Consider the following 22,772-nt stretch of genomic DNA (forward strand, 5'->3'; position numbering starts at 1 on the left):
AACCATATACAGTGGATGTTTCCAAATAAACAAAAAAGCTTCTGAATGCGATACCTGTAGGAGCAGGCCAAGAAATAAAAGCCATCAGCCCCGTTTCATCTCAGCCTTCCCTGCAGAGCTGTGCCGGGCACGTCAGGATTGGCAGTCTCTGCTGGGACAGGATTAGGAAACTCTATTAGACTCTTGCTTCCTCAGGCTGCAGCTGGAGGAAAAAAACCTCTCCACAGCAACCAGCAGAGCTCCTGGGCTATACATCCTGATGCAGGCAAAGCACCTTCTTCCCCTTGTCTTATCTATAACCAAGGGTTAAACCACACACCAGAGAGTTTGGTTTTGGAGCTAATCCTGAATTGACAGAACTCGGGCTTGTATGCAGAGCTCTGACTAAAACGCCTCCCCAGCACAAAGGAATTAATGCTGAAGATAGGCCAGCACTCTTTTCTGTGCCCTGGAGCTGACTGGTAGGAAGAGCAGATGATGGCAGTCTAGGCAAAGGGACCTACAGCCTCCTCTTTCCATCTCACGTCACACACTGCTGCAGCAAGCCACAGCACCAAGTTCATCTTTTTCTGTCCCAGGAACTTGTGGCTGAACTACACACTAACTTTTTCCATGACACTAATAACTTGAAGTGGCAAGAGGAATACACACTATTTATTTGTTTGTTTTGGTTGTTGCTTTTTTTGAAATTGGGAATCATTTTTCCTGGTCAAGCTGAGCTTCAGCAACCTTACTTTCTGCTGAATCTTTTATTGCAACTGCAAAATGGGAATTACTTTGGCCCCTGAAAACACTGAGTACAAGATTCTCAAGTTTTAACTCCATTTTCACCTAGACACATGAATTATTCCTTACTAAGATGCTATAGGTTTTACGGGCCAGTATTAACTGCTTTATTTAACTGCATTTGGCCTCTACAAATACCAGTAGTATATCAACATAAAACTCGTATTTCTGGGAAAACAGAGGCCCTCTTTTCTTAAAGAAATCTGAAACAGATTAAAATAGCAGACAGATTTGTCTAAAAATAGTGTGGTTTTCAGTGTTTTGGTTTTTTTTAAGATAACAATAAATCTGCTTAAATATTTTGGCTGTCCACGACCCTAAATAAATCACTTAGTGTTGTATTTCATTTTCCTCCATCCATCAAATCATAGCTGGAATAGGAGGAAGAAGAAAAGAGGAAAAGCCATGTTGGCATGACTTCTGTGCCAGAATGATTCAGGACCATGCTTGGCCAATAACATGGATAGGCCGAGCTCTGCGTTTGCTTGGGACGCTACCTCACAGGAAGGGTGCACCATGCTCACCACATCAGTTTCACAGCCTCCACCCCAACTTCCTTCCCTGTTATGCTCAGATCCAGAAGCAAGACAAGCACAGAATCTTTATCCAACTTTACTTTGAGTTGCACAGAGGGCAACTACTCTCTATATACTGCCAAAATGTAAAAAAAAAAAAAACACCTCAACATAACCAGAAAAAAGAGAAAGCCACAACTCATACCACTTGCAGTCTCAGACTGTGCTTTCACTTCAGAAAAAAATTTATCTCATTCCAGCTATTTTAACTGACTCAAAATAAACTCACAGTTAAAAGGATAATTTGAAATTTGTGCATGTGAAGTAAAACCCACGTTCCTCCCTAATATTCACAACATATCTGAAAGAACAAAAGTATCTCATGCCATTCGCCCTACCAGCTAAAATAGAAGAAAACCACCTTTTCTCTAAACAGAGACAGGCTAAGATGGCTGATCTTCCAAATATCTCTTCAGAAGTGACTGACGACAACATAACACAGAGATCTGCAAGTCTCCTCCCAGCTGAACCCTGCATCTCTCTACACATTGCCTTGTGGCCCCATCCTTCTTGTTACCCCTTGATCAAGGGGTAGCAGTTCCTCCAGGCCTTTCACGTGTGTCCCACTGAGGAAAGGCTCAACAATATGGAGTCTAGGTGTACTCAAGCTATATTATAACTCACAGGCGGGAACTCCATGGCACACAGTGATTAGGCTGCTAGTAAAGTCCCTTGTTTCCTGACCCTCATCCTAATAGTAGCATTTGTTTGTTAGGCAGCACCTACTTCTCAACATTTTACACAGCTTTAGATACTAAATATTTCCACCACTCACATAGCTCCATCCCTCCAAAAACTCCTCACCACTAGAGGAACACATAACCTAAGATTAACATGAAGAATTTACCATCTTTTTTACACTACATTAAAGTATTTAAAGTAATTGGAGACAGATGCTTCAACTTCATAGATGTTGCTCTGCAAATCCCACCCCTTCTTTTTCTAATCAATGCATGGAGAAATGCAGTGGAGAAAGAAGCTGCTTTTCACAGGCGGGCAGTAGAAATGCCACTTTCAAGGTCACAGTCCAGATAAGAAGTTACAGAGCACAAACAACATTACTTTCCTTTTCATAATTGTTTTCTGAATCTGTGTGGTCACTCTGAGTTCATGTCATCATTCCCCTTTTTTATATGCCTTGCTGCTTTGCACATTTCAGTGAATCTTCAAATACAATATAAAATACAGACAATATAATGGGAAGTAAAGCTCTTTGAAAGCCTGTGCTCTGAATTCAATTAGCAGTATCAAGGATCCAGTAGTTAGCAGCAAATCCAAAACCCATAACAGGACTACTTGAGAGTTTAGTGATGAATAAAGTTGTACCCAAATACCTTCTTTTTTGCTTTCTCCTCCCTTACAAGTAAGTATATACTGTAACTGGTTTTATTTTGAAGTCTACCTTATTTCAGCATATAAAGTGGCATTGAGGTTGGTGCAGAAGAGACATATCAATGGGATGCTCGTTACTTTCACCTGCCTCATCACATAGCCGCTCTACTTGCACTGAAACTATATTCAGATGCAACAGCAGGCATCAGAAAATGTTGTAAAAAGCAGCCATCCTTGACAGTGATCATGTATGTCTGTACCCCTCAGCATCCACAGCCTCCAATTCAGATGGCTCCCGTTGACATCACACAGCATCTGGCCTGGGTCTCCCATGGACCTTGCCTTGAAATAATGAGAGTGCCATCACAGCCTTCTACTGCCTGATGCCAAGAGCAAGCGCTTCATGCTCTGATGAGGTGTAGATATTTGAGGATCCAGGGTGTTCAGGGATAGCATTAGAGGATTTTATAAAACGTAGGAATCATAGAATCATAGGGTTGGAAGGGACCTCTGGAGATCATCTAGTCCAACCCCCCTGCCAGAGCAGGGTCACCTTAGAGCAGGTTGCACAGGAATGCGTCCAGGCAGGTTTTGAATGTCTCCAGAGACGGAGACTCCACCACCTCTACCTGGGCAGCCTGTTCCAGTGCTCTGCCACCCTCAGGGCAAAGAAGTTCCTTCTCATGTTTAGGTGGAGCTTCCTATGCTCGAGTTTGTACCTGTTACCTCTTGTCCTGTCACTGGGCACCACTGAAAAGAGCCTGGCAGCATCCTCCTGACACCCATCCTTTAAGTATTTGTAAGTGTTGATAAGGTCCCCCCTCAGCCGTCTTTTTTGCAGACTGAAGAGACCCAAATCCCTCAGCCTTTCTGGTCTGGACTGGACTACCAGTCTCTGCTGGTAGTATGGGTATCTCCAGAACCATACTTTTGGTTAGTCCTTTAAAGAACTACTTCACTCCAAAGAAAGTCCAACAGCATGGTGACAAACAAATATAATGAACAATTACGGAATTTTGTCTCAGTGTCTATAGTTTATAATACACAAAGTTAATCTTTATTAACAGAATTTATAATGTTTGTGTTTACTGCCACTCCCATCTCAGGACACGTTCTTTACCCAGAAACACAGGGGAAGGGGGGGAAATAAAATTCAATACTCTGCCACTATACAAAGAAGTTACTTCCAAGTCTGAAATTATGACTCCCAAAATTACAAGCAATCACTTCCAGACACAGAAGTCCAGAGCAGTTGAGCCACTCGCCACACTGGAGTCAATCCCAGAAGAAATGTGGAGCTACAGTGTGGAACACAGCTTGAGAGAACCAAGTTCTAAATAACTGCTCCAGGAATCAGCTCTAACAAACCAAACCGCATCTAGCGCAGCCCTGACCTAAGCTATACAAAAGCTGAGCTCATAAAAAGCCCATAGCCAGGCATATATCTACCACACGTGCAAATTGCTACTGTTTAGTTTAGTCAGCTTTTCCATCTCCTTTGTAGTGCTCTGGCTTCAGCAAAACACAATGTTAAGAGGTGGGTTATGTAGGTCCTATATTGCCAGATAATGCCTTAACTGTGTCTGGAAACTTCCTAGGGGGTCAAATGCAATACACATGCCTGTTTAGTATACAGGAAAGTCAGTCTTTTTCTGGTAGAAATCTCTAAACTTTGATGCACTGAAGGAAAATTGAGCTCTTTGGCTCGAAAGAATTCATAAAGCTCTGCAGTATTAGCACACTAGAAGGGGCAAAAAGCTTTGATGTAATTATTACCAGTAGGTGGTATGCATTAACTACTATTTTCAAACCAGCAGGTTCTTCAGCAGCTTTAGAAACAATAAAACCCTCAAGACTTGAGGCAAAAAAAAAGTTTTAAAAAAATCATTAACAAATCTTATGCATTCATGATAAATTGCAATTATAAGTAGGCATTCATACTGGGAATAATTAGCAACATACCTCAACATTATTGAATGTCAATGAAGTCAAGAATACTCTTCGTGAAAGAACAATACAGAGGAGGTGGCCAAGTTGTATTTCAAAGGAGGCATGAGAAATTTTGTTAATTGCAGAAAAAATGCCAGCTATAAATAGGAAGGGCACACAGTTTGTAGCATTTCTTCAAAACCAGGAACCACACAGACTGAAGTACAATAACTTTTCTCTAAAGATTTTGAAAAAGGATAGCGTGCTTGCTGCCAATTTTTTTTTTTTTAAATACTTCTCAATAATAAGATGTTGTTACTCTAAATTAGATCTTTGGTGAATTAGTATTTTGAGTTTTGTTATCCACAAGAGCCTCCTTAGATGTACACTTTACAGTCTCAGAGAAATATTAACATGAAGTGTGCATCTAAGAAGCAGTAACATAAATACAAAATGTTCATCTCAGTGCTATATGGGCTGATAAACAAGGTAGCCTGCTCAGTTACTGTTCACTACAGCAATAAAAAAACCAAACCCAAACACTGGTAGTTTGGACTGTTTTTCGCTTACTTGCAGTAACACCGAACTCAAGTTTTATTTTTAAGTATGCTCTGGTAAATACAATAATTTCTTACCAAAGTCGTCCATGACAGTGTCTCAACAGTGGTTTTGGTTGGGGGTTTTTTCCCATCCATAACAATATACTGTTGATTTTATTTAATGAAAGTGAAGACTTATTCTTTAAACAAGACCGCATGAAGTTGAAGCAAAGGAAAATCCATACAGATATGTAAAACCCCAATTCTGCAGCAACTTAAATGCCTTTAAAATCTGACTCTAAATTAATTGTCTCAGGGTAACTGGAGAGCCCGAGGAGGAGCCAGAGGTTTTAATTCAGACCTGTTAATATCTAGGCTTATGCTGCTACAACTTGGCTGGCAAATCTAAACTAAATGAGAAAAACTAGAAGAATACCTAGCAATAGGAAAATTCCTATGTGAAGACAGAAATATTTATAATGAAGTAGAAAAGGCAAAATGTTCTTGTATGCTTGGAGAGAAGCAGGATGATGGGTTAGTATCACAATGAGATGAAATACTTTCCAGTCCATTAGTAACTAAGGAATATGTTAAACAACATCTACAAGAAATAAACACTCTTAAAATTAATATACTTAGATAACTCAGAGTGAGTATTTGAAATCTATTTGCAGATGATTTCTCTGGCCTACCTGCATCCAAAGCTAATACAATTTATGCCCTGAATATATTTTACATGACTGGAAGAAATCTGAAAGTCTACCTATATTCCAAAAGGGTAGCCTGGATGCAAGAATAAAACCTACACTAAAAAAATCCACCTCGCTTGCCTGAATTTCAATCCTGAAAAAAGTAATGAGAAGAGGTCAATAAGTAAAAACTTAAATACTTGGCACTAGCTATATTCCTGTCAAAAGAAGACTATGTTGTCCTGGACTCCAGGGGGAAAACAGTTGTGGTTTCATTGTGGTTTATACTAGATTTAAACACAACTAGATTTTTACAACTAGATGAAAAGCTCGACATGAGCCAGCACTGTGTGCTCACAGCTGAGGAGGCCAACCACATACTGGGCTGCATCAAAAGCATGGCCAGCAGGTCAAGGGAGGTGATTCTCCCTCTCTGCTCTGCTGAGACCCCACCTGCAGTACTGCGTCCAGCTCTGGAGTCCTCAGCACAAGAAGGACATGGACCTGTTGGAGCAAGTCCACAGGAGGGCCACAAAAGTGACCAGAGGGCTGAAGCACCTATACTATGAGGACAGGCTGAGAGAGTTGGGTTTTTTCAGCCTGGAGAAGAGGAGGCTCCGGGAGACATAACTACAGCCTTCCAGTACTGAAAGGGGGCCTACAGGAAAGATAGGGACAAAGTTTTTAGCAGGTCCTGTTGCAATAGGACAAGGGGTAATGGTTTTAAAACAGAAACAGGGTAGATTTAGACTAGATATAAGGAAGAAATTTTTTTTACAATGAGGGTGGTAAACACTGGAACAGGTTGTCCAGGTACCCCATCCCTGGATACGTTCAAGTTCAGGTTGGATGGGGTTCTGAGCAACCTGATCTAGTTGAAGATGTCCTGGCTCACTGCAGGGGGAGCTGGACTAGATGACCTTTAAAAGCCCCTTCCAATCCAAACTATTCTGTGATTCTATGATTTAACTGAGTATCCTTTACTTCCATATCACATTTGAATTAGTACCCCAGGGTATTCTGATCAGTGCTCTTTAAAAAGAATAATATTCTTAATTAAAAAAATATAAAAACTTAAAAAATATCTTAAGAGATATTTAAAGATTTTTAAAAAGAATTTTGAAGAAATAGAAAATTGTGCTAAGAACCATGAACTGAAAAAACCTCTTTTAGCAAAAGACTTAAGCGTTTGAAATCTTTTTAGATCATCCACGAGATCACCATCATCATGCTACAACACACTACGTAAATACTTTCACAGACAGAATTTACTATATATACTAAGCTGACCTTTAACAAAGGCTTTGTTTACATTAACAGGCAGCACAGCCCCACTAGGAAAGGATCTGTAGGGTGCTGAGGGCTTGATGCCCACCCATTATGGGCTTGCAGGGGAAAGGAGGTAAAGGAAGAGCTATTTCAGACCAGGCTTAGCCTGCTTTCCCAGCGCCAAATGCCTCTCTGCAGCTGGAGTGCATTAGCTGCGCTCCTGCTCCTGGAATGCATCTGCTGGTGGAGGAATGCATCTTCTGATGTGAACGGCAGCATGGGGGGGGAAGAGACGATGTGGGGCAGGGTAGGAGGAGGAGATAAAAAAGGATCGGCAAACCTGCTTCAAAGCACATTCCCAATCTCAACTGACATGCTAATGCAGATGCACCCAAAATCCTCATAAGAATCGACCACTAGGAAACTGAAGAGTGTCAGTTTCAGACTGAAGTAAATGCATAATTATTATTATTTTTAAACTGTAAAGGAGACTTATTTACTTGAATCAACCTCCATTTCCAGACATCTCAAAGCTGAGGCAGAAAGCCTTTCTGTAAGATATGAATAGCTTTGACTAAAGCTAAGATTAACAGAAGTCATGGGACCTAATGGGACAGGTAAACAGTGTCAAATCGAGGGTATTATAGCATGATTTATAAGCTATATATAAATTAGACTATACAAACCAAAGGACCCTTTCTGGTTTTATACACCCTGCAGTTATGAAAGCTCTCATAGAACAGATACTAAACAGCTGCAAATCCAATTGATTTTCACAGAAACGGAGGCCACTCAACACCACGGAGAAGATGATGAAAAATACCATTGACTTTGGGCGAGTTGCACTTTACGGAGTTTTATAGTAAGGAAATGAGATGTGCAAGCTATTGTAAAAGAAAAAAAATCTGAAGTCTACAGCATTATAACAAAGTTAAACTGATACATTTGGACACATTTTTAATCACTGAAAATTGAAAAGCTTAAATAAAGCATATTAAAACATTCCTTTAAAAAATACTGGAGAAATTTAACTGTCAGTATTCCAACAGCCACCTGATACATCAAGATTACTCATTGAAAACGCGACATCAACAGGTACTCGTAATAGCCATAATACATGACATTAAAATATTTATATTCATTCATATTGTATTAAATGCTTTGGCAGGAATTACTACAAAAGATCACACCCAAAGGAGGTACATGTGGAGAGAGCAAACACCCCTCTACTTAGGATGGCAAAATTCAGCTTTTACCTGATTGTTTAGGCACCTGTATAAAACAGCGTCAGTTTTGCAGAGGTAATCTTTCACAACTTAAAAAGGAGCCCAGCAGAACTACACATTCTTTATAGTTTTCTGAATCAGGTGACATGCAAGCAGACCTAAATCCTAAGTATTTGATTTTTTGCACTCACTTTACAATTTTCACTAATGTAATACAAACCTGCTCACCTGGTTTCTCATCCCCCACATAACTCCATACAGTTACCTGCACACGCATTTTCTCAAACTGTAGTATATGAATGGTAGCCACGTGAGTTTGGAAGACAGCCAAGACTTGAATTAGGTGTAAACTAAAAATTGGGTAAGCTCATTTATTTAGTGTATAGGAAAAGCATATTTGTGTTACAACGTACAAATTAGAAAGTGTCCAGCTCTGGAGCCCCCAACATAAGGAGGACATGGACCTATTGGAGTAAGTCCAGAGGAGGGCCACAAAGATGGTCAGAGGGCTGGAGGACCTCTCCTATGAAGACAGGCTGAAAGAGTTGCAGATGTTCAGCTTGGAGAAAAGAAGGCTCTGGGGAGACCTTATAGTGGCTTTCCAGTACCTAAAGGAGACCTACAGGAAAGGTGGAGAGGGACTCTTTATCATGGAACGTAGCAATAGGACCAGGGGTAATGATTTTAAGCTGAAAGAAGATATATTTAGATTAGATATCAGGAAGAAATTATTTACTCTGAGGGTGGTAAACACTTGACCAGGCTGCCCAGAGAAGCTGTAGATGCCCCATCCCCAGAAGTGTTCAAAGCCTGGCTGGATGGGGCTTTGAGCAGCCTGGTCTAGTGGGAGGTGTCACTGCTCATGGCAGGGGGGTGGAACTAGATGATCTTTAAAGTCCCTTCCAACTCTAACCATTCTATGATTCTATTTGCATTTCTGTCTAATATCAGCAACACCACAATCACAAATCCAAGCTCTATACATACATATTATGAGAAAGAGAGAGATGACGTTCATGGAAAAGCAAAATAGCACTGACTTCTGAGGTTTAATTCTCTGGTGTAAAGAAGACTTGAGGATGTCTGTCTTCACTCCTAAACTACAATGATACTTCAGCTTTACCTATGTAGTGTTCCTGCTTATAAACAAATAATTTCAGCAGGAAGCTCATGAGACCATATTGTCCTCAGTGTACCTATTCGTAAGAACTTGGCAAACATCACTGGATTAATGGCACATGTAACGGGATGAGTCATTACAAACTGCTAAAACATGGCCTTTTGCAGAACAACTTAATGCATAAAATTTTCCGATCATGTAAAACAGCTTCATACAGCTCATCCACTTCTGTTAACAGTATACAGGACATATATAAATTTTGTACAACACACCTCCAGATTAATATCTTCACCTACATACAACTAACTATGCATTATCTTTCTTTGAAGAAGTAGAAAAATCTGAGTCAATAAGCTTAAGCACAAAAACTTTCCGTTATGAGGCTCTCTAAACCATAAGCTCGCTGTTGTCTGAAAGATTTAGGGATTCTTTTACCAAAGAGAGTAACCCTTGGATGTTCTATTATTGCACGAGCATAGGAAACAGAGCTGAGGTTAATATGTCATTAACTTGAGTACTTCCATACACTCTAGTGGCTTTGTTTGTTTTCCCAAATGAGGGAGGGGAGGGGAAGGGATTTTAAAGGATTTCGTTGTTTCTGTTGGGTTATTTCTTTGTTTTGTTTTTACTTTTTTTTTTTAAAGCCATAGCTACTTCCAGAAAACACACTTCACTGTTTGTACTACAGATCTGAGCTCTGCACACACAGCAAAACAATAGTGTAGAACACAGTGGATCAATGGATTTGATTCATTGATCTGTATGCATGCACAGACTGTTTTTTCTACATGTTTGCAACCAGGCTTTTTTATGTAACTGGAAAGACATCACTGTTCCTGAAAAGACTACATGACTCAACACAAAGGGAAAGCAGGATTCCACCATGTGAACATGTGACTGTACCTTACCATACCAACTTGAGAAGTTAAGATGAAATCACCTAACTTCTTTTAGAGCACGCAACAGATACTAAACACTTCCAATTTCTGACACTAGCTTGTGAGGGTACCCAAAATAGTAAACAAAAAAAAACCCCACCAAGCCTCAAAAAGAAAAGATTCACACCTGCAAGGTAAGACACTAAACCAAGGGGTTTGAAACCAACCTGCACCCTGAGGGTGGTGTTCTGGAAGGCTGGAACTTTTCCAACAGTCTTTCTTTCTCATTCAGCTACTACTGGCTGGAACAAGTCTCCAGATCTTCAAGAAAGCCTTTCTTTCTTTCCACCACCTCCAAAACATGTTTTCAGCCCCCTTGCAGGTAATCTCTCCGCTCCTCTTCTACTTCTTACACTCCAGCCTTCTACCGGCTTCTTACTTCCTCTATCCCATTCTTCATACCACCCAGCCTCTCACACAAACTTCTCCCACCTGTGCATGCTCAGTCATTCTCTGGGGAGGAGCAATCTTCCCCTGCCCTTCAAAGGCTTACCAGCGACCAAGGACACAGAACAAGATCAACAGGTAGCTCCTCCCCTATCTAGCCACACTCTCGTTTAAAAAAAAAAGTCTCACCTGCAGTAGATTAACAAACTCACTAAACAGTTTGCAATCCACAGAAGCAAGGAAAACCTCTAGAGATGAAAGCCTTCACCAATACTTTTGGTGGTGAATTTGAGGAGTTAAAAAAAAAAAAACAAAACCACAAACAAACCTAGAGAAAGCATGAAAAAAGTCTCCCACAGTAAAAATCTGACAAGTTTCTGTAGCATCCAAGGAATTCAATTAGCATATGCTCACACTTCAGAAGAATCATTAATACTTGGCTGCCCTTAAAAATAGCTATAGTTTCAGACAGCAAACTTAGGTTCCACGAAGCATTAGTCAACACAGTATGTGTGGTATAAAGCACAGTAGAAATTAGCACGTCTTAAAAATGTGCATCTGTCATATGCACTTCATCATAAACAAGCGTGCGCACACGTATTCAGGCACTGGAATGACTACTATTCTTTGTGACAACCCACAAAATAAAGATCCAGAGGAACTTAGAGAACAGCCCAAGGGCATTGCAAAACACAGGAGTGAAAGCTGCTTCACTTCTTTAACTCTTAAACAATAGTCATGGTTTATCCCTTTACTAGAAAGATGACGTTCTGCTTTGGACTGTCTTAATCACTGTGAAGCTTTAAATGAATGTGGTTGACCTTGGTGCACTTGTGATGGAAGGGAAGAGCTTTGGCTTTAACTTTAGCACTGAGCATACATTTTAACTACAGTGTATTAATCAAATGAGCTGTTTAAGATCAGATGATGTATGTGCTGCCTGAGGAGTCGCATCAAGATTCTGAGGTCAGGGTCAGATTCAGGCACAGATATGACAGGCCAGCATCTGCTGGAGCCCCTCCTGTGATTATATAATGTTAAGAGCTTTTAAATAATAAACTGAATTAGTTCTCCAATTCATATCCCTGCGTAACTCGGTGAACCCGTGAGAGTAAATGAGGAATTGCATGACCTGGGAGGAGTCACCTCTTTCAGGTGTAGTTTCTGAAGTCTTAAACTGATCTCGAAATCATTACTTTTGTCATAAAACTTAAGCACTTTTGTAAAATATATTTTACAATAAACACAGTTTAGACTCTGTAGTCCCAGACTAAAGCAATCGGAAAACAATAAAGCGTTATCATAGCAGAAGTTAAGGATTAAAGTGTAAGTGCAACTAGAAGGAAGATACAAATATGGCCCTTGCTTCCCCAGTATATCTGCTTGTCTCTGCAAGCCATATCTATGTACTCTCCTAACAAATAAATTTATACTATGGCAGCTTTCACCCTCCAGAGCTAGGACAGACATAGAAAGGCAGGCTGAATTCAACCATGCACTGGGGACATGTCAACAAGTTCTAAATGCAGAATCTTCTGTGGACTGAAGCAGAAGTAACAGTTTTGATTTTTCAGGCTGAGGCTGACTTTGCAGTTCTGGAAGTCAATAAAAAATGTTTGACTTGTAAACTGAGCAGATTTGGTCTGGAAGTCACTGAGAAAAAATAAATGTAGTGCTCCCAGCATGTCAGCTTGACAGGGTCACGTTGCTTTTCTGACCACAATTCTACTTTAAAACTAACCTTTCAGCAGCTGCTCAATTTCAGTCATCAATCCTCCTACTGTTGAAAAGCAATAGCAAAAACACCCATTGACTTCAACAGGAACAAGATGAGGCTCTTGATAGCACTTATCCTATAAATGATCATCCTATGACACACAAAATGATCATAAAAATCTCAGTATGATTTAGACAGGCAGAAAATATCCCTGTTGACCCAACTTGGATCACTAGAGACCTACATCCATTTGTTTTCTGTTCACCAAACGTAAGGTTTATGTTTTGGTTGTTGGTTTGTTGTTTGTTTGTTTGGGTTTTTTTAATAAACCAAGCCAAAGATATGATAGAAAGCAAAACCTACTCTTATCTCAGGTGGAATCTGAACATAAATTTTGTAATAAGGCACAAAATCTCTGATTCTTAACCATATCTATCAGGCAAGCAGAGCCCCCAGACTAAAGCTGCATTTTAGAAGCTGTGATGGGTCTATACTGACCTGCAGGTTCTGGGCAATAAGAATCCAAGGCTGTGGGAGGAGCGATGCAGAAGACATTGCTGAGGCCAGTCTGGAACAGAGTCACACTCCCAACACAGCCATTCCTGTTCAGCAATGGAGCAGTGAAAGCCCCTTTCATATCATTCTTGTGAAGTAATCACAAAACACAACTCTGTCTGCCCTCTAAAAGGTGAGGTAGTAGTATTACGACTCCTGACACATTTAGGTCATGATATATGGGCTGCAAGGAGCTTGGCTGTTTCCATGTGAACCAAAATGAGTTATCAGTATTTCCTTTAAGAAAAAAAATTGGATATGTAAAACTGGAAAGATCAGTTATTTAGGTTACTCTGTGAAAATAAAGAAACTTGCAGAAGTAAGTGTATGGAAAAGACAGTGCTGTACTTTTTCTATCTCACAGATAATGTTGCATCAACCATTTCTAAACCTAATTAATTTCCTAGATGCTCCATGGTCCTTTTGGCTGAAAATCCGCTTTTCCTAGTTGTGATGCACAATAAGCAATAAATTGCAAGGGAGTGGTCTTGTTTTTCCTCCTGACTTGATAATTGCTGGCAACATCATTGTTGGTTTACCAGGATGCTCAAATTAAAATGAACGCTCAACTGCAAACGTATTAGGACGTGCCATCTGTGAGTCTGCTCCTCACCACCCTCGAAGTTAGCTGACACAGTCACAATGCTCTTTGCTTGCCAAACTCAAGACTATTCCCCCCTGCCCCCCAGTTACATTGAAAACACTTGAGCCCTTTAAATTGAGCAGCAACATTGTAATGCAAATCATCAAGTTACAGGACCACTGAAACTCTCCTATTCTTAGACACCAACAGGCCTCAAAAGGGAAAGAGAACAAAAAGACAAGCAAAGCCGTAATTAATTCTTATTTCATTACCTTCAGTGCAACGTTCTACCACAAAAAGTTGTGCCCAGCATAATGTGTTAAAATGGATGTCTTTTCACCTGTTTGGTTTCTCTGCTCTTGCAAATCCATTCAGTGACAGTCTGTTTGGTTTCTGCCTTTTAGTACATCTTTTTCAAATTGTCTAGCTCTATCAGAAACAAAGAGATTCTTCCCACCCCACACACTGAGCTGTCATCACTATATCAACGGTTCTGAGCAGTTACAGTTTTCTCTACACTAATTAAAGATTCATATAGAACCTGAGCTAATTATAAAACCCATCAAATTAAGTATGAAACAAACTGGCTGTAACTGGGTATTTACATGATACAGATACCTGCTGATGAATGTGTTTCTATTCTTCTTTTCCCTCCTGCTTCTTTCAGCAGCAGAGTCAACAGCTGTGGGCACACGAAGCATCTATAACAATTCAAAATTCAGATGTTAAATCCTGAGGTATTTTTTCCTCACAGTCGTAAGCCCCATTAGCATCTCTACAATATGTTCTGTAGTGGTATATACCTGGGGCTTGTTTCTATTCCTGAATTCCACAATCCTACAGCTACCTTTGATTGTTTTTTTTACTACTATTATTCTCAGTATATGCACGAGAATAAAATAATTTATAAATTTCTCATGAGAGTCTATGTGCAAGAACTTCTCACAGTCAAATAAAGTCCAAAGAACAGTTCAGTAATAAATTTACACCTTGCCCTCAAGGAAAAAAAACCAAAAAAAACCCCAAAAACCACAACCCAAACCCAAAAGCTTTCTGTGAACATGCTGTGTTTTCCACTCTTCATTTCTAAGCCAGAAAGATACATCTCCTATGCTATAAAAAAAAAAAGAAAAATGTTTTTCAGTACATTACAACTCAGTAAGTTTTAATGAAAATAAGTCCTTTTCAGATCTTAGCAACAAGATACACTTTTAACATGGCACTATCAAGTCAGTTTTGAGTCAGACCAGCTCCTACTAAATTTCAGGCCAAGAAAAATATTCCATGGCTTTTGTTTTAATTCCAATGGCAGTAATTGCCTAAATTAGTAACTCTAGCCCAGAAATGCTTGCATTCTCTACCGCACCAAGCAAAACAAAACCCCTAGTGAGAACTTGAAAGTAAAGCTGGCCATACTAAACTGTAACAATTTCCATTGCCCAAACAGAGAAAAATTCAAAAGGTACATAAACAATATAATTATTAATAGTAATTTGGATCATAAAAATCACCTCAGAATCTGAGTTTTTATCTATATAAAAAACATAACCAAAATAGCTACTCGTTACCATTTTTATCTGCAGTAGACCTGTATGTCTGAACCTTTATCTTAGACTATAAGCATCTTATTCTCATGAAACTATATTTAGTAAAACATTAAGTAGCATTAAATGAAAATGTGATGCATTTAATTAAGAAAACAGACCATAAAAATTTAAACCAAATTGGAGGCTTTAGTGTCAGAAGGCTTATTAAAAAAAATACTCGGGGTATTAACTGCTAGTTTTCCGAGGGCAATTCTACTGAGAGCCTCTGGAGCGTTCCAGCTAGAATGACACACTACAATACACTAAAAAATAACTCTAATTATACTCTACTTGCAAATTTTCTGGGACTATTTTAAAGGCACACAAGCCTATTAGAGAGTGTAAGCAAAATCACATAGCTACATTATGACTTGAGTATTCTGGCTGATAGGTTTTGGAATGCTCAGAACCTTTTCATGTGAATTGCATCTTGCAATAACAGTACCTTAAAGAACTGCCAAGGTCTTTTAAAGATGATTTTTGTGTCTCAATCATAATTGCAATGGGAATGAACTAAAAAGGACATTCAACTAAGTTTACCGTAAAAAAAAATGTTTCTACAAAACTGGACATTGCTACTAATGCAAATATTAACATTTCTCTTTGGACAGTCTTGCAGTTTTAGAATTTCAGGTATCATGATATTCCATGAAAAAAGAGATGAAACTAGCCATCCTGTGGTCCAATTCATTACATTTTTTTTTTTTGCAGTTTAGATCTAAAGGGCAGGAAGTTCTCTTATTACATGTTACAGTCCTATACACTGACATAGCATTACACTGAAAAAATAAATTTCTAAAGCAGTCTCAAATTTAAAACCAACGAGGTCACCTGAGATCATGTACCATAAGTAACAGAGCACTTCATTTGCATCTGTCACCTTTAATCTATCAAAATACTTTTTTGAAACACAAATCCATTAGAACTATAGAATAGCTGAAGAAACTGATAGTTCCCAGGAAATCCTAGGAATAGTTGGAAGGAACATTTGGAGATTGTCCAGTCCAACTCCCCTGCACAAAGCGATGTCAGCTAGAGCAGGTTACTTGGGACTCGAAGGATGGAGACTCCACAACCTTTTTGGGCAACCTGATCCAGAATTCAATCACTCGCATAGTAAAAAAGTTTTTTCTTATGTTTAAATTGAATTTCCTGTACTTCAGTTTGTGACCATTGCCTTTTTTCCCATCACTGTATGCCGCTGACAATAGTCTGGTTCCATCTTTTTTACACCCTCCCATCCGGTGATGATAAGATCTCTTCCTAATGCAACCCAGGATGCTGTTGGACATGTTGCTGGTTCATGTTCAACTTGTTGTCCACCAGGACCCCAGCACCTTTCCTGTAAAGTGGCTTTGCAGCTGGCCATCTGCCAGTCTGTACTGGTGCACGGGTATGTTTTGCTGCAGATGCAGGACTTGGCTTGTCCCTTTGTTGAACTTCTATGATTCTATGATTCATAAGATTCCTGCTGGCCCATTTCTCCAGCCTGTCCAGGCCCCTCTGAATAGCAGCACAACTGTGTTGTGTATCAACTACTTGTCCCAGTTTTGTACCATCTGCAAACTTGCTGAGGATACAGCAATACACTGTCCCATCATCCAGGTTGTTAATGAAGATATTAAACAATATTGACTTAATTATTTACCACTGGGGCACACCACTAGTGACTGGACTTCTGCTGGGCTTTGTGACACTTTGAGCCCAAAAGTTCAGCCAGTTTTCAGTTCACCTCACAGGCCATTTATCAAGTCTATACTTCATCATCTTGTCTATGAGGATGGACAATCCATTACACTGCCTGACTGTCCTCATGGCAGGAAAGATTTTCCTTATATCCAATCTGAAACTCTCCTTTTTCGAGTCTGTTGCTTCTTGTTCTCCCACCATGCACCACTGTGAAGAGCCTGGCTTCAACTTCTTGATAAGCTACTCAGAGCTGCTGGCTGGCTCTTAGGTCCCTCTCCTCATAGGGTAAGTGCTCCAGGCCCCTTGCCATCTTGGTGGTCTTCTGCTGAACTTGTTCCAGTTAGTCACCATTCTTGCATGAGGAGAGGGGTGCAAAAACAAATGCAGTTTTCTAGGCATGGTCCAACACGTGCTGAGCAGAGGGGATGATCCCTCCCTTCCTGTGATCTACTGGCTGTGTCCCCATTGGTATGGCCTGGGAGGCCGCTGGCCATCTCTGCTGCTGGGGCAGCGCTGGCTGGTGCCCAGCTGCCAACCCCAGGCGCCGGGGACTTTTGGCAGAGCTGCTCCCCAGGCAGGCAGGCCCTGGCCTGTGTGGCTGCTGGGGATCGTCCTCCCCGGGGCAGCACTCTGCCTTCGGCCCTGCTGAATTTCATGAGGTTCTTATCAGCCTGCTCCTCCAGCCTGTCTGGGTCCCCCTTAGTGGTAGCTTTGCACTCGAGTGTATCAACTGGTACATCCAATTTAGTGTCATCTGAAAATTATACAAAAGTGCAAGCTGTAACCTCCTCCAGGTCATGGACAGGTCTCAACTCAACCCTCTGTGGGACTCCGTTTGTTACTGGCATCCAGGCAGATCATAATTATTAACCACTACCTTCTCAGCCCCACCATCTTTTGGATTTTTACCCATCTGGTTGCCCACCCATCCAGACCATCATGTCCCAGTATGGATGGAAGAATGCCATGGGAGACAGCATTGAAGACCTTGCTATAGTTGAGGCAATGACATCAACTACTCTCCCCTTATTCACATATCTAGGCATTTTATAATAGAAGGCAGTCAGGCTGATCAGATGTGAATTACTTGTGGTAAGTCATGGTATACCTTTGATATCCATGCTGACTGTTCCCCATTGCCTTCCTCTCTTTCCTGAACCCAGAAGCAACTTCCAAGTGGACTCTCTCCAAGATTTTCCCAAGAACCAAAGTGAGGTTGACTGACCTGCAGTTCCTTAGATTGTCCTTTCTGTGTTTTTCTCGAAGATGGGTGCAAGATTTACCCTTTTCCAGGCATCAAAGACATGCCAATCTCCATGACCTTTCAAAGAAGATAGAGAGCTGCCTCAGCATCCTGGGATTCAGACCAGTTGGTCCCATGGACTTGTTTAGCTAATATTTGCCCAATGCTGCTCAAGCTGTTTCAACTGCAGGCTACTTCTGAAAGTAGCAGGCATGCTCTTCATCTTGCTCATGGCTACACGCTCCCCACATCCTTCTCTATACCACTGTTTGTGATCCAGTATTGAGTCAAGTCAGTTAATTGATCCAAGATAAAACCAAATGCAGTATCATTTTTTTAAATTTATTGTTATATAGATCAGTAAGCTGATCCATTCAATCAAGGGGCCATAAATCCGTAAGATTTAATGCTACAGAAGTCACAAGAGTCCACAGGAAGGAATCGGGGGAGAGTTGGATGCAAACTATCTTCTATCATCTTAAGATGAACATTGAATCTTCTCTTGAGTGTCTTCCTGAATCAAAACCACAGCAAACACAGAGCCAGAAACAGCTCTGTAGTTTCCTGCAATGTTTAGATTCTGATACATTTAGCACATTGTATTTGGAGACTAAACATCTCCTGTAGAATAAGAAGTTATGAATAGATGTTGAATATTTAATTTTTTTACTTTATTCCTCTAATACATATTGGACATAACACAACTTCAGCTTGAAAGCGCTCTGAACTTTACAGTACTAATGTAGCAGAAACTAGGAGTTTAGTAATTGCTTACTTATGTTGTGATCCAATAAAACCTCATCTAAAAGATACTAGTAAAAGGTGCCATATAACTCACAGACAAATATTATACAAATAATCCATCCTCTGCCTCATATGTACTGTTCAAACACACAGATTTTGCAGAACATATCTACAATCAAAAAATGCAGGAGATGTGATTTTGAGAGTTGGGAGAATTGCAGGTGACAAGGAACATGCTCAACTGGAGTCTTTCTTCATCTCTAAAATGATCGAAGCAACCTCAAGCCTCTCCTGATTATTGAAAGAGCTGACATTAAACTTGAAGGGCCCCAAACAGAGGGGCATTATAGACATTATAGCTCAACACTAACATCCTAAGTACCATGCAGAAAGACCTTACTTCCATTACAGATCAACGTATCTCACACGTTTACTTGAGATAAGACCATACATGCCAGCATTTTATTGCAGAATGATTAAAATGCTGTAAATTCAAACACTAGTTTATCTCCCTGTAACTTATTTGAGAACTCTCAGTAGGACTTTCATCACCCTGAAGACTGAACAAACATCAATGACCACTAAAAAAGCATTTGCCATCACAGTAGAAATAGGTTAGGTGTCATTTGCAACCCTAAGCTTTAGTAGTGACTGGCTCTACAATCAATTTCAGAGTTCATTATGGTCTGTTTTTCCTACTTCATTGCCTGTGAAAACTTGTAATCCAATGCTGTGCTCGTATCATCTGTTTCCAGAGCCCTATTTCTTTCATATATTTTGGGGGAAATGGATCAGTTGCAGTTTCTGCAATTTTTGTATATAGGATACTTGTTTCTAGCTTGTGGGAAAAGTAATATAAATACAGGTTGGATTGCTTTTCTAATACAATAAATCCTCTTCACATCACAAAATAACATATTTTCCTAAGGAATTAAAAAAAAAAAAAAAAGTAGTAGTGACTACCTTTTTTCCTTTCTTTCCTGAAAGTAGTCAATTCTTAATTGCTCCTAGGTTGCAAGTTCATGACTTTTTTTTTTTTTTCCAATTGAGGGAGATGATATTAAGTACTTTTTCACTACATATTTTTCTGTGATTTTTTGACAGCTCACTAATTTATTTTTTTTTATTTAACACGTGAACATCCAAACAGGCAGAACAATAGAAATCATGGAGGTACATGATGCTGATCTCATATGTCATTCTAGCCAGAACACTCCAATGTCTATTAGTAGAATTGTCCTTTGAAAATCAACAGTGATTACCCTGAGGTTTTTTTAATAAGCCTTCTAACCCTTAGGTCCAGAGTCATTAGGAAAACCAAGATAGATTTTCTATAATTTTGACTGTGAATGAGAATTTGAATGAAATATTTCCACCATTGAATATTGCTTCACGGTTCCTCCATACAAACAACAAAACTTGGAAGCTTCTCTTTTACTTTAGTCTGTAAGTGCAACCAATGGCAACTATTTTAGAATCTCAATCAGAGCATGAAGAACCAGAAATGGTTTAAAAAGAACAATTCTCTTTGGTCAAAATTCTTCTTAAATCAAAGATAGAAATTTAAGTAAGGAAAAAAATAAATCAATGCACCAAATAACCTGGTCACAAAGGTTATTCTTGCCTGGAATTTGAGGCCTCCTTAAAGTATTTTTACTATAGCTTTTTTTTTTTTTAGTAGACTTCTTGTATAAATAGATCAGTGACAGACAATAAAAACTATTTTTATCCCCTAAGAGCATTGCAATCACCTGGGACGTAGGAGATAGAATTTTAAGTCCTTGTTCTGATTCAGGACAGGGACTTGAGCTTGAGTTTTTCAAATCTTAAACAAATATTTCTCAATGACAAGATTATTTAATTACTCTAGGGTGATACTCCCTGTCTTATTTTAAAACTCTTGCAAAGCATATCTGGAAAGTAACTATTTTTTGTCCCGTGCTGAAAGGGGAGAAAAATCTTTAACACTTTGAATTATTTCAACAAGCAATGTTGCTTTCCAGCCAATTCCATTATGAAAACAGATTTCTTCTGAGATTATTAATAACTTCCTCTGTATACTGTGTTTAATTTGTTAATGTAAATTACAGAAATTAACTTCTAGTGCAGACCATAGTTAAAGATGTGGTTTGTATTTTTGTTACAAATAGAACTGCATAATTTGAGATATCACTGCCCTAGGCACTAAAAATAAAAAAGTGTAATCTTTATATTAGGATTTGAGTATAAGCACCCTCTGCAAGCATTTAGCCTTGCAACTCAGATTTTGATGAACTTGAATGAAGTTGAAAGTTTAACTACGTAGAGAGATCTCTGTTTTCTGGGAAAAGTCTCTAATAGGAGACTCAAGCAGAGCAGAATTCTGTCTAAAATTAGAATTTACAATAATTATACATAAGGAAGATATATACTATTTAAAATCCCCTGCCTCTTGTCATTAACACCTTAATAATTCAAGGAGGATTTTTTTAAAGCTTCCATATGTCAGTCCAAGACATATGATGAGACTATTTTTATGCTTTAATATTAGCATTATGGTGAAATGTAGAGGCCTTTATCATGTGCTTGTCTGTTCACAGTTATACATTCAAATGATAATCTGTGTCCCAAAGTTTGTGTAGAACAGATGTTAATTTAATACATGGTTTACGTACTAATCACTTAAAGTAAGAAACTGAAAATCAGCTTGACAGTTTATCTTGCAGTAACGTAACGTTAGTGTAGGACTTCCACAACCCAAAGTACACCACTTACCCAAGAAGCACATAACCCATTTTTTTTAAAGATTCTGAGCATACTTTCCATGCTATGAAGCAAAACCATGTATTTACATCAACAATAGATGATACATACTATAAAAGTTTAGGTCTAGATGCCTCAGATTTCATTCCCACAACACCGACCATAAACTATTCTCACTGGACTATGTAGTGTCCAAACTTTGCTTGGGAGCAGAGTCCTATAAGGGTTTGACAACCTGCGTGCACTGCTGTGGCTGGCTGTAAGGTAATGGCAGCCATAACAGAACTAACCCTTGTCATACTGTCCGTACTCCTAAGGGTTATCAGCTAGGAGACATATCATGAGACTGCAGAATCCTTCATGATACCACGGGGGATGTGCACTTTCAGAGTCTGTGGGAAATGTGCGAGAAGCTACGAAGTTTTGTTTTCTACGTCCAATGTGACTTTTCTTGAGCGCTAAAGGTACTTTATCTTAGATCAAATTTGTAATTTCTGATAAAAAAAAAACAAACATTTTCTCACAGCTAGCAAGATAATATTTCAATCACTGAATAGAACAACTTGCCTCCAAGAGCAGGTCACAATTTTTGAGGGGAAAACAGCAGTTTTCATCTTTTCCACTACACCGTGCATAGAGAACAAAAAGTGGGATTATGCTGGATCATGTCTTCTTTCTGTCATGAGTAAATACCTTTGAGTATCCTACTGAGGCGTGTATCCAAGTTTATAGATGATGAAAACATCACATTTAGCTGAAAATCCTGCTCTTCTAGTTGGGTTAGTTTTCTTGTGGCTTTAGACCTCTAGTTGCCCAGTTCACATGCTATGGAAGAAGTTAAGAGTAGCAGATGTAACATTTACAGTGCTCTTCATGAAGGTTTGGTGGAAAGTGGGCTTTAAAAGACAATCTTATCTGGAAAACATTACTCCATATGCCAAAACCTGACTAATTTTGCAGGAACCTCACCAAGCTTTGGAATTACTGTGCCTTACAGAGCAAACAGCTGGCACCTGCTTCAGTCAGTGGTTTCTAATTGGGCTTTTTGGATCGAAGCACTATGGTTGTCCACAGAGTACCGATAGTCATATACTCACATTCACCTTGTTTCCAGCAGCTAAGC

General features: G+C 39.4%; 1 protein-coding gene across 1 annotated transcript in view; it reads right to left on the minus strand.

Annotated features, from left to right (window-relative positions):
* Positions 1-14,303, minus strand: part of PIK3C2G (phosphatidylinositol-4-phosphate 3-kinase catalytic subunit type 2 gamma) — a 288,301-nt gene extending 273,998 nt beyond the window's left edge. The window contains exon 1 of the mRNA XM_063323201.1: positions 14,264-14,303. The gene's annotated coding sequence lies outside the window, so the exon portion shown is untranslated. The remainder of the gene's footprint in view (positions 1-14,263) is intronic.
* Positions 14,304-22,772: the final 8,469 nt, after the last annotated feature.

The sequence above is a fragment of the Chroicocephalus ridibundus genome, chromosome 1 (assembly GCF_963924245.1).
Source record: "Chroicocephalus ridibundus chromosome 1, bChrRid1.1, whole genome shotgun sequence".
In the NCBI taxonomy this organism is placed as follows: domain Eukaryota; kingdom Metazoa; phylum Chordata; class Aves; order Charadriiformes; family Laridae; genus Chroicocephalus; species Chroicocephalus ridibundus.